Genomic DNA, 10,304 nt, shown 5'->3' on the forward strand with positions numbered 1-10,304 from the left:
ACAGTAAGCCCCATCTTATTAGTCAGCCTTAAAAGAGTAAGGGAATTCTGATATATCCTGCACAGTGGATCAACCTTGAGGATATTATGCTAAGTGAAAGAAGCCAGTAACAAAAGGACAAATATTGTATGATTTCACTTACATGAGGTACTTAGAACAGTCAGAATCATACGGATAAAAGGTAGCATGGGTATTGCCAAAGGCGGAGGAAGCGGGAAATGGGGAGTTACTGGTTATAATGGATATAGAATTTCAGGTTTGCAAGATGAACAGTTCTGTACATAGATAGGTGGTAATGGTTTTACAAGAATGTAAATGGACTTAAAAGCACTGAAATGTTACTTAACCACAATAAAAAAGTTATTTTAAAGAATCAGTTATTGATACATGCTACAGCATGACTGCCCCTTAAGATCTGATGCTAAGTGATTTGTTGATCACAAAGACCACATTATATAATTCCATTCACGTAAAAATCCAGAATAGGGAAATCTTTAGAAACAGAAAGTGTATTAGCAATTGCCTGGGGCTGGGACTTCGAGGAGGAAGGTGGGAAGTTAGGAAAGGGAAAGGGAAAGGGAAGCCGCTCAGTCATGTCTGACTCCTCGCGACCCTGTGGACTGCAGCCTACCAGGCTCCTCCATCCATGGGATTTTCCAGGCAAGAGTACTGGAGTGGGGTGCCATTGCCTTCTCCGATGAATGAGTCTACCTATTTGTAAAAATGTGACTGATGAAAACAGTGCAATCACTAGGTTATCACACTGTGCGAGTTCAGTTGTCAAGAGGGAGCAACTCGAAGGACATCACACAATCTATAAACCAGCTGGAAGGAGCCATCCAGACTTCGCCCTGCCGAACCCCTTCTGGGCGATGATTAGACAAGTCCTCATAGATGATACACTGTGTGCAGAAGCGCTGATCAGAATCAGGTTTGGCATGGTACACAACTGTATTGATGGTTTGAGTCATGTCACTGTCTGGCTTGGGCTTTCTAATGAGGATCTGGCCCCCACCGGCAGTGACAAGCTTAATAAGGTTGTCCTTTGGATGGTGTTTGAAGGTTCTCCAAATAGAAGTAACATCCATCAAACAGCTTTGGCAACAGCTGTTCTCTGTTGAGCCTGCTTTTCTGTGGTCCTTCAGGAATTTCATACTTGTCTTCCTGTTCACATTCTTTGCTTTGTAGACATGCTTTCACCCATTCAAATTTTAGGATCCAGCATCCACTGAGAATTCCAAGCATACATTTCAGGGTGCTTTGAACTGTATCACCAGGAACAATGACATGAGTTACTGTACTGTCAAACTCAGCACATTTTTTAGCCTTAAAAATCGTGATAGCTAAAGAGAAGAGGATTTTCTTAAAGGTGATGACACTGTTCTAAAATTGACTGTGGTGATGATTGCATATATCTGTGAATATACTAAACCACTGAACTGTAAACTTTAAAGGAGTCTATTGTGTTATATATATATATATTTACATATATGTATGTAATGATGCTTCCCTGGTGGCTCAGAGGATAAAGCGTCTGCCTGCAATGCAGGAGACCTGGGTTTGATCCCTGGGTTGGGAAGATCCCCTGGAGAAGGAAATGGCAATCCAGTATTCTTGCCTGGAGAATCCCATGGACAGAGAGCCTGGCGGGCTACAGTCCACGGGGTCGCAAAGAGTCGGACACGACTGAGCGACTTCACACACACATATATAATATCTCAGTAAAGTTCTTTTAAAAAAAATTAACAATATTTATTTGGCTGCTCCAGGTCTTAGTTATGGCATATAGGATCTAGTTCCCTGACCAGGGATAGAACCTGGGCCCCCTGGATTGGAAGCTCAGAATCTTAGCCACTGGAACACCACGGAAGTCCCTCATAAAGCTGTTTAAACAAATAAATGCATTAGTTTTGATCCAATCTTTTAAACATATTGAGAGTTTTCAGGTACATCCCACATTTACATAACCTTGATTTTATATCAATAAAAATAAGAAATTCAATTGCCCTAGGGACGTGAGAGCTACTTGCATTTCAAAGTTCTCTAGGGAAACACTAAAACACGGAGGTAAACTTCCTTCCAGTGTAAAATGTGAGAGCTTTATTGAACAAATCTCAGTTTGTGGTTGGTCTTAGAAGAATGCCTATGCTCAGGCTAGGCCTTTGTTCAGACTTTCCACCAGAGCCAATTTTATTAAAGGCCATGGTTATCTTTATCTAAAGTAACAAATATGTGGGAGTAGGGAAGGAATGGGTGGAAGCCTCAGTGCTGTCAGCAGTCAAAGATGCAAATGGAGCCAGACTATACTACATTTGGTCATTTAAAAAATATTTTATTTGGCGGTGCCTGGTCTTAGCTGTCGCACAGGTTCTTCAATCTTCCTTGTGGCACGCGGTATATTTAGTTGCCGCATGCAAAGTCTTCACAAGGGTCACAGTTCCCCGTGTGGTCTCAAAGCATTATCCCAAGACCCTGACTCTTGCAGGACATCACGCTGTCCTGTTCTAACCTGACTTGGATTGGGTGTTCCTCCTTCTAAACAAGGGTGTTCCTCCTTCTGAAAACTGACGCTGAAATTTCCTGGTGCACACCCGTTTCTTGCTTTCAGAAGAAGCTTCAGTGACCGATCAGGCGGTGAGGTTCAGTTCAGTTCAGTTCAGTTCAGTCAGTCGCTCAGTCGTGTCCGACTCTTTGCGACCCCATGAATCGCAGCACGCCAGGCCTCCCTGTCCATCACCAACTCCCGGAGTTCACTCAGACTCACGGAGTTCACTCAGACTCACGTCCATTGAGTCCGTGATGCCGTCCAGTCATCTCATCCTCTGTCGTCCCCTTCTCCTGCCCCCAATCCCTCCCAGCATCAGAGTCTTTTCCAATGAGTCAACTCTTCGCATGAGGTGGCCAAAGTACTGGAGTTTCAGCTTACCTATTTACAAACAGCATTGGCGGGAACACATGGGCCCACAGACGCTTAGGCGCAAAGGGGCGGAGCCTGAAGAAATGTCCAATTAGGGGCGCCTCTGGGGAAGGCGGGTGGGAGGACGCTCGCGTAACGTAAACGGTGTGGCCGTCCCTCACGCCATGCTCCGGGGGGCCTGGCGTCGCCTTCGACCGCGAGGGCCCCCGGTGGCTCTGTCGCTACGTTTGTCGCGCTGTGACCTACACCAGTCGTGGGACCGGACGTGGGGGCCCTAGTGAAGACTCTAGAGGGACGCCGGAAGCCGCAAAATGGTGAATACGCGAGACAAGAGCTGGACGTAACTGGCCATGGCTGGACCCGGCCCTTCCCGCTGTCAGTTCGAGTTTGCCGAGCCGAGTCGGCGGGGGCGCCGCTCGGACCTCAGTCCTGTCTGGTTCACAGCGTGGTGCTTGGGCTGGCAGCTGGTACCCCGAGCGTCTGGCCCAGTCACGGCACCCGGCAGCATTGCCTCCAGGACTGGAGCCTCTCTGTGCCCGCAGCCTGCCTGTTGCCTGCCCCATATCATGCCATGACCACGGGGAAGGTCAACAAAGGACAGTCTGGACTCAGTCACCGAGGGTTCGTGCGTGGGAGGCGCTGTGGTCTCCGGGGCGGTGGGGAGGGGGTTGGTGTCCACAGTCCTGTTTTCTCCTGCGTTTTTCAAATGTTTGGGAAGCAGGGCTCAAATTCATGCCCCTACCCCCCCACCCCTCGGGCGCCCGGGTCTAGCTCTTCCCAGGGCTGGAAATAAATGCCTGAATGTCCTTAAGGTCTTTGTCTCCCAGGTGCTCACTGTGAAGATAGTTACTAGTTTTTCATTTTCTTTTAATTGCTTTAATGAGCCCTTGACAGTAATGTATCACCTTTAAGTAATACTGGTTCATACATGCCTTCATCTAAGCACGTGGATTGCCCAGTGATTATTTCAAAAGGAGACAATTGATGTTTTACCCAAAAGAGTGGACCTAAGTTTGAGAGGAACCAAAGGGAGAGCTTTTGGCCATGAAAGTCTGTGAGAGTTTTGACAATTGAGTTTTTTTTTTGATGGTATTGTTAGTTCTTTCCACCAGTCCTGAAGTTTGGGGAATATAAGTACTCTGAACATGCTGGATCATTGGCCAAATATGAGAAATGAATTTAATTATTTGTTAGGTGAAGTGACTCAGAAGGGATCCCTCAAACAGGAAATATTTTTTCCAGTAGCAGTTTCTGTGTGTGTGCTCAGTTGCTCAGTTGTGTCCAGCTCTTTGTGACCCTGTGGACTGTAGTCTGTCAGGCTCCTCTGTCCTTGGGATTGTCAAGGCAAGAATACTGGAGTGGGTTGCTCAGGGATAGAACTCGCAGCTTCTGCATTGTAGATGGATTCTTTACTGCTGAGCCAGCAGGGAAGCCCCTGATAGCAGTTCATCGTCTGTTTAATCTGTTGCTCTTGTTCAGGGAAGAGCTTCAATCAGTGTGAAGACACAGATCATTACCAAAATATATTTGTGTCCTTAAGATGGTGGCATTTGGACAAAGTCCAATTGCTGTAACTCAAGAGGTCTTTAGCAAGGGGAAGGTGACCTTGTGACTCATGGAGTGGTTTTCTGAGATTATACTTAGGGCGACTAGTGCATTGAGTATGTGTCCTGCGGGCTACCATAGGGACGGGCTTCCACATACACTGTTTCCCCCATAAAATTATTATTTTTTTTTTGTGAGGGAAATAAAGTTTATTAGAGTGGGAGATGCTGTTAGAACAGCGGGCCAGCTCAAGGGAGAACCAAACTATGATAGTTTCCCCCATGAAATTATTTATTCAGGAGCCAAATGGGCCAGGGAAGATACATGCTAGAGTAAGAGTAACTGAGCCCCTATAGGCACTGCAAGTCTCTTACTTGGTCTAAGCCATACTTGTGAGGTGGGAATCAAAGAATCAACCTTTCTTTTTCTATATTTAGTTTTCATCTCTGGTACTAAGTTTTTTTATTTAAAATTTTCTAATTTTTGTTTGTTTTTATGTTTTGGCTGCACTGGGTCTTCATTGCTGCCTTCGGAGTTTCTCTAGTTGCTCTAGCAGAGGCTACTGTCTAATTGCAGTGCACAGGCTTCTCATTGTGGTGGCTCCTCTTGTGGAGCACGGGCTCGTGGTGTGTGGGCTCAGGAGTTACGTGCACAGGCTTAGTTGCCCCACAGCATGTGGGATCTCCGGGATCAGGGATCAGACCCATGTCCCCAGCATTGGCAGGTGGATTCTTTACCACTGGGCCACCAGGGAAGTCCCTGGTACTGAGTTGTGAGCCTGTAGAAGTTTCCTAACAGTTACACTGGGAGTTAGGTTTGAGCAGCAGACATTCTTGCAGCTAGACAGAAATAGAACTTAAAGCACCTCCTGTAGCAGCTATGTCAGTGAATTCCCTTTAGCCTCTATTGAATCAAATTTGAAATGTCCAGGTATTTTAATAATTTCTAGTTTAGGTAATTGTATACAGTCTAATAAAATTCTGACACTAGCTTCTCATTCTTTATGGGTTGGCCTGAGGAAGTAAGAAGTACCCTTCTCTTTCAGAGGATTCCAAAATCAAGAGCTACTCCTAAAGCAGAGTAGCTGTCAATGTAAATACTTGCTACTTAATCCTTAGCTAGCTGGCAAGCTCTGTTATAGAGCAATTAATGCAGCCTGTTGTGCCAACTTTGAGCTTGGTAAATAAGAGCTTTCAATTATGTCCACCATGGATATTATTGCATATCCAGCTAGATAATGTCCCTGTACATCCTTTAAGTAAAATCCATATGTTAAAGAAAATTAAGTTAGCAGTATCAATAGGGATTTCTTGTTAAGTCATCTTGTAAGAAGGTAATGAGTTAGCATAATACAGTCATGGTCATTAACATCCTGGGTTGCTGGAAGTAAAGTTGCATGGTCAAGATTACAACATCGAGCCACAATAATATTAGGTAAAGAAAGCAACCATATCTCGTGAGAGGAAGTTGACTCACAGAATAATGCCAAGTGTGATGAGAATTCAAGAGGTTCAGCTGAGTGGAGACAGTCAAAAGAAATGCCATCCTAAGTTCTTCACTAGCTTTGCACAAGCAGTCATTGAAATGACTCCCCCCTAAAGAGTGGGAGGCCTTTTACTACTGAAGCTAGCTGCTGACTATAATATCCTGTGGGTTGATGCTAGTCACCGTGGTCAGAGTTAATATCCCTAGAGTGTTTCCCTTATCTTCATGCCCAGAAAAGATAAAAATGGTAACTTATAGTTCAGTTCAGTCACTCAGTTGTGTCTCTTTGTGACCGCATGAATCACAGCATGCCAGGCCTCCCTGTCCATCACCAGCTCCTGGAGTTCACTCAGACTCAAGTCCATTGAGTCGGTGATGCCATCCAGCCATCCCATCCTCTGTCATCCCCTTCTCCTCCCACCTTCAATTTTTCCCAGCATCAGGGTCTTTTCAAATGAGTCAGTTCTTTGCATCAGGTGGCCAAAGTATTGGAGTTTCAGCTTCAACATCAGTCCTTCCAATGAATATTCAGGACTGATTTCCTTTAGGATGGACTGGTTGGATCTCCTTGCAGTCCAAGGGACTCTCAAGAGTCTTCTCCAACACCACAGTTCAAAAGCATCAATTCTTCAGCACTCAGCTTTCTTTACAGTCCAACTCTCACATCCATACATGACTACAGGAAAAACCATAGCCTTGACTAGATGGATCCTTGTTGGCAAAGTAATGTCTCTGCTTCTTAATATGCTGTCTAGGTTGGTCATAACTTTCCTTCCAAGGACTAAGCGTCTTTTAATTTCATGGTCGCAGTCACCATCTGCAGTGATTTTGCAGCTCCCCAAAATAAAGTCTCACTGTTTCCATTGTTTCCCCATCTATTTGCCATGAAGTGGTGGGACCGGATGCCATGATCTTAGTTTTCTGAATGTTGAGCTTTAAGCCAACTTTTTACTGTCCTCTTTCACTTTCATCAAGAGGCTCTTTTTTTTTTTTTCAATTTGTTTCAATTGTTTATTAACCAGATTACAGAAATAATCCTGGTAGACACCTTAGTTCATCCTTCTAATAAGCCTGTTGATCTGGTCTTCCCTGTTGCCAGCATCTCCACCTTCTACAAAATGGGTGGTCTTTTTCTTCATTCCGCCTCGTGGAGAAGACAATTTAAAGGGCCACAGGAAGTTGTTTGCTTCTTTGAAACGTTTTTCAACGGTATAGATCTCATGAATCAGATCCTCCATGCAGATGATTCCATATTTCCCAAGAGATCGAGCAGTTAATGCATTGTCTGTCAGGGCAATTCACTTTTTGTTGATTTTGCCATAACCAAGCTTGTAGATCAATTCATTTACAGACTTCAGATTTGGGTACCCCCATGCAATGTATGGCTCCACAATTCTCAGCATATTAATTGATGCCTTGTTGAGCTTCACAAAGGTGCCGTTGAAGATCTGCTGGAGGCGAGGGAGCTGCAGCACCTTTTGAACCTTTGGGCTCACACCGTTGATACCTCTGATCCTGATGACAAATGCCAATTTGGGTTCCGCAGGTACATAGAAGTTGCCAGCTTTTCGTGCCATCCTAGCCATTTGAATTTCAGTTCTGTACATCTGCCTGTATTCCTTGTGGTAATGCTTAGCTTTTTCATAGATAAGATTCCTCCTTGCCTTTCGAAGCATCTTTTGGGCAAACTTCTTTCTCAGTCACTTGATCTTAAGCTCTGCGAAATTCTTCCGCTTTTTCTTAAGGGTTTCTGGCACAGCAGGAACCTTCTTTTTCTTCTCTTCTGCACCCTCCATGGTTCCAGCCAGGAAAGAGCCATCAAGAGGCTCTTTAGTTCTTCTTCACTTTCTGCCATAAGGGTGGTGTCATCTGCATATCTGAGGTTACTGATATTTCTCCAGGCAGTCTTGATTCCAGCTTGTGCTTCTTCCAGCCCAGCGTTTCTCATGATGTACTCTGCGTATAAGTTAAATAAGCAGGGTGACAATATACAGCCTTGGTGTACTCCTTTCCCAATTTGGAACCAGTCTGTTGTTCCATGTCCAGTTCTAAGTGTTGCTTCCTGACCTTCACACAGGTTTCTCAAGAGGCAGGTCAGGTGGTCTGGTATTCCTATCTCTTTCAGAATTTTCCACAGTTTATTGTGATCCACAGAGTCAAAGGCTTTGGTATAGTCAATCAAGCAGAAATAGATGTTTTTCTGGAATTCTCTTGCTTTTTTTGATGATCCAGTGGATGTTGGCAATTTGATCTCTGGTTCCTCTGCCTTTTCTAAATCCAGCTTGAACATCTGGAAGTTCAGGGTTCACATACGATTGAAGCCTGGCTTGGAGAATTTTGAGCATTACTTTACTAGCATGTGAGATGAGTGCAATTGTGTGGTAGTTTGAGCATTCTTTGGCATTGCCTTTCTTTGGGATTGGAGTGAAAGCTGACCTTTTCAAGTCCTATAGCTACTTCTGAGTTTTCCAAATTTGCTGGCATATTGAGTGCAGCCCTATCACAGCATCATCTTTTAGGATTTGAAATAGCTCAATTGGAATTCCATTACCTCCACTAGCTTTGTTGGTAGTGACGTTTCCTAAGGCCTACTTGGCTTTGCTTTCCAGGATGTCTGGCTCTAGGTGAGTGAACATAGCACTGTGATCATCTGGGTCATGAAGATCTTTTTTGTACAGTTCTTCGGTATATTCTTGCCACCTCTTAATATCTTCTGCTTCTGTTAGGTCCATACCTTTTCTGTCCTTTATTGAGCCCATCTTTGCATGAAATATTCCCTTGGTATATCTAATTTTCTTGAAGAGATCTCTAGTCTTTCCCACTCTATTGTTTTCCTCTATTTCTTTGCACTGATCACTGAGGAAAGCTTTCTTATTTCTCCTTGCTAGTCTTTGGAACTCTGCATTCAAATGGGTATATCTTTCCTTTTCTCCTTTGCTTTTCACCTCTCTTCTTTTCACAGCTACTTGTAAAGTCTCCTCAGACAGCCATTTTGCTTTTTTGCATTTCTTTTCCATGGGGATGGTCTTGATCCCTGTCTCCTGTACAGTGTCACAAGCCTCCTTTCATAGTTCATCAGGCACTCTGTCTATCAGATCTAATCCCTTGAATCTATTTCTCACTTCCTTATAATCATAAGGATTTGATTTAGGTCATACCTGGATGGTCTAGTGGTTTTCCCTACTTTCTTCAATTGAAATCTGAATTTGGCAATAAGGAGTTCATGATCTGAGCCACAGTCAGCTCCCATTCTTGTTTTTGTGGACTGTATAGAGCTTCTACGTATTTGGCTGCAAAGAATATAATCAAGCTGATTTCAGTATTGACCATCTAGTGATGTCCATGTGTAGAGTCTTCTCTTGTGCTATTGGAAGAGTGTGTTTACTATGACCAGTGTGTTCTCTTGGAAAAACTCTATTAGCCTTTGCCTTGCTTCATTCTGTACTCCAAGGCCAAATTTGCTTGTTATTCCAGGTGTTTCTTGACTTCCTACTTTTGCATCCCAGTCCCCTATAATGAAAAGGATATCTTTTTAGGGTGTTAGTTCTAGAAAGTCTTGTAGGTCTTCATAGAACCGTTCAACTTCAGCTTCTTTAGCATCACTGGTCGGGGCATAGACTTGAATTACCATGATATTGAATGGTTTGCCTTGGAAATAAACAGAGATCATTCTGTCATTTCTGAGATTGCATCCAAGTACTGCATTTCGGACTCTTCTGTTGACTGTGATGGCTACTCCATTTCTTGTAAGGGATTCTTGCCCACAATAGTAGATATAATGGTCATCTGAGTATAATTCACCCATTCCAGTCCATTTTAGTTCACTGATTCCTAAAATGTCAATGTTCACTCTTGCCATCTCCTGTTTGACCCCTTCCAGTTTGCCTTGATTCATGGACCTAACATTCCAGGTTCCTATGCATTATTGCTCTTTACAGCATCAGACTACTTCCATCACCAGTCACATCCACACTTGGGTGTTGTTTTTGCTTTGGCTCCCTCTCTTCATTCTTTCTGGAGTTATTTCTCCACTGATCTCCAGTAGCATATTGCACACCTACCGACCTGGGGAGTTAATCTTTCAGCGTCCTATCTTTTTGCCTTTTCATACTGTTCATGGGATTCTCAAGGCAAGAATACTGAAGTGGTTTTCCATCCTCTTCTCCAGTGGACCACATTCTGTCAGACCTCTCCACCATGATCCGTCTGTCTTGGGTGGCCTACACGGCATGGCTTATAGTTTCATTGAGTTAGACAAGCCTGTGGTCCATATGATCAGATAGGTTAGTTTTCTGTGATTGTGGTTTTCAGTCTGTCTGCCCTTTGATGGAGAAGGATGAGGCTTATGGAAGCTTCC

The 10,304-nt window shown here is 44.0% G+C and overlaps 2 pseudogenes; both read right to left on the reverse strand.

Annotated features, from left to right (window-relative positions):
* LOC102171778 lies at nt 708-3,083 on the reverse strand (annotated as a pseudogene).
* LOC102183681 lies at nt 6,940-7,750 on the reverse strand (annotated as a pseudogene).

Source organism: Capra hircus, chromosome 7 (assembly GCF_001704415.2).
Source record: "Capra hircus breed San Clemente chromosome 7, ASM170441v1, whole genome shotgun sequence".
Taxonomy (NCBI): domain Eukaryota; kingdom Metazoa; phylum Chordata; class Mammalia; order Artiodactyla; family Bovidae; genus Capra; species Capra hircus.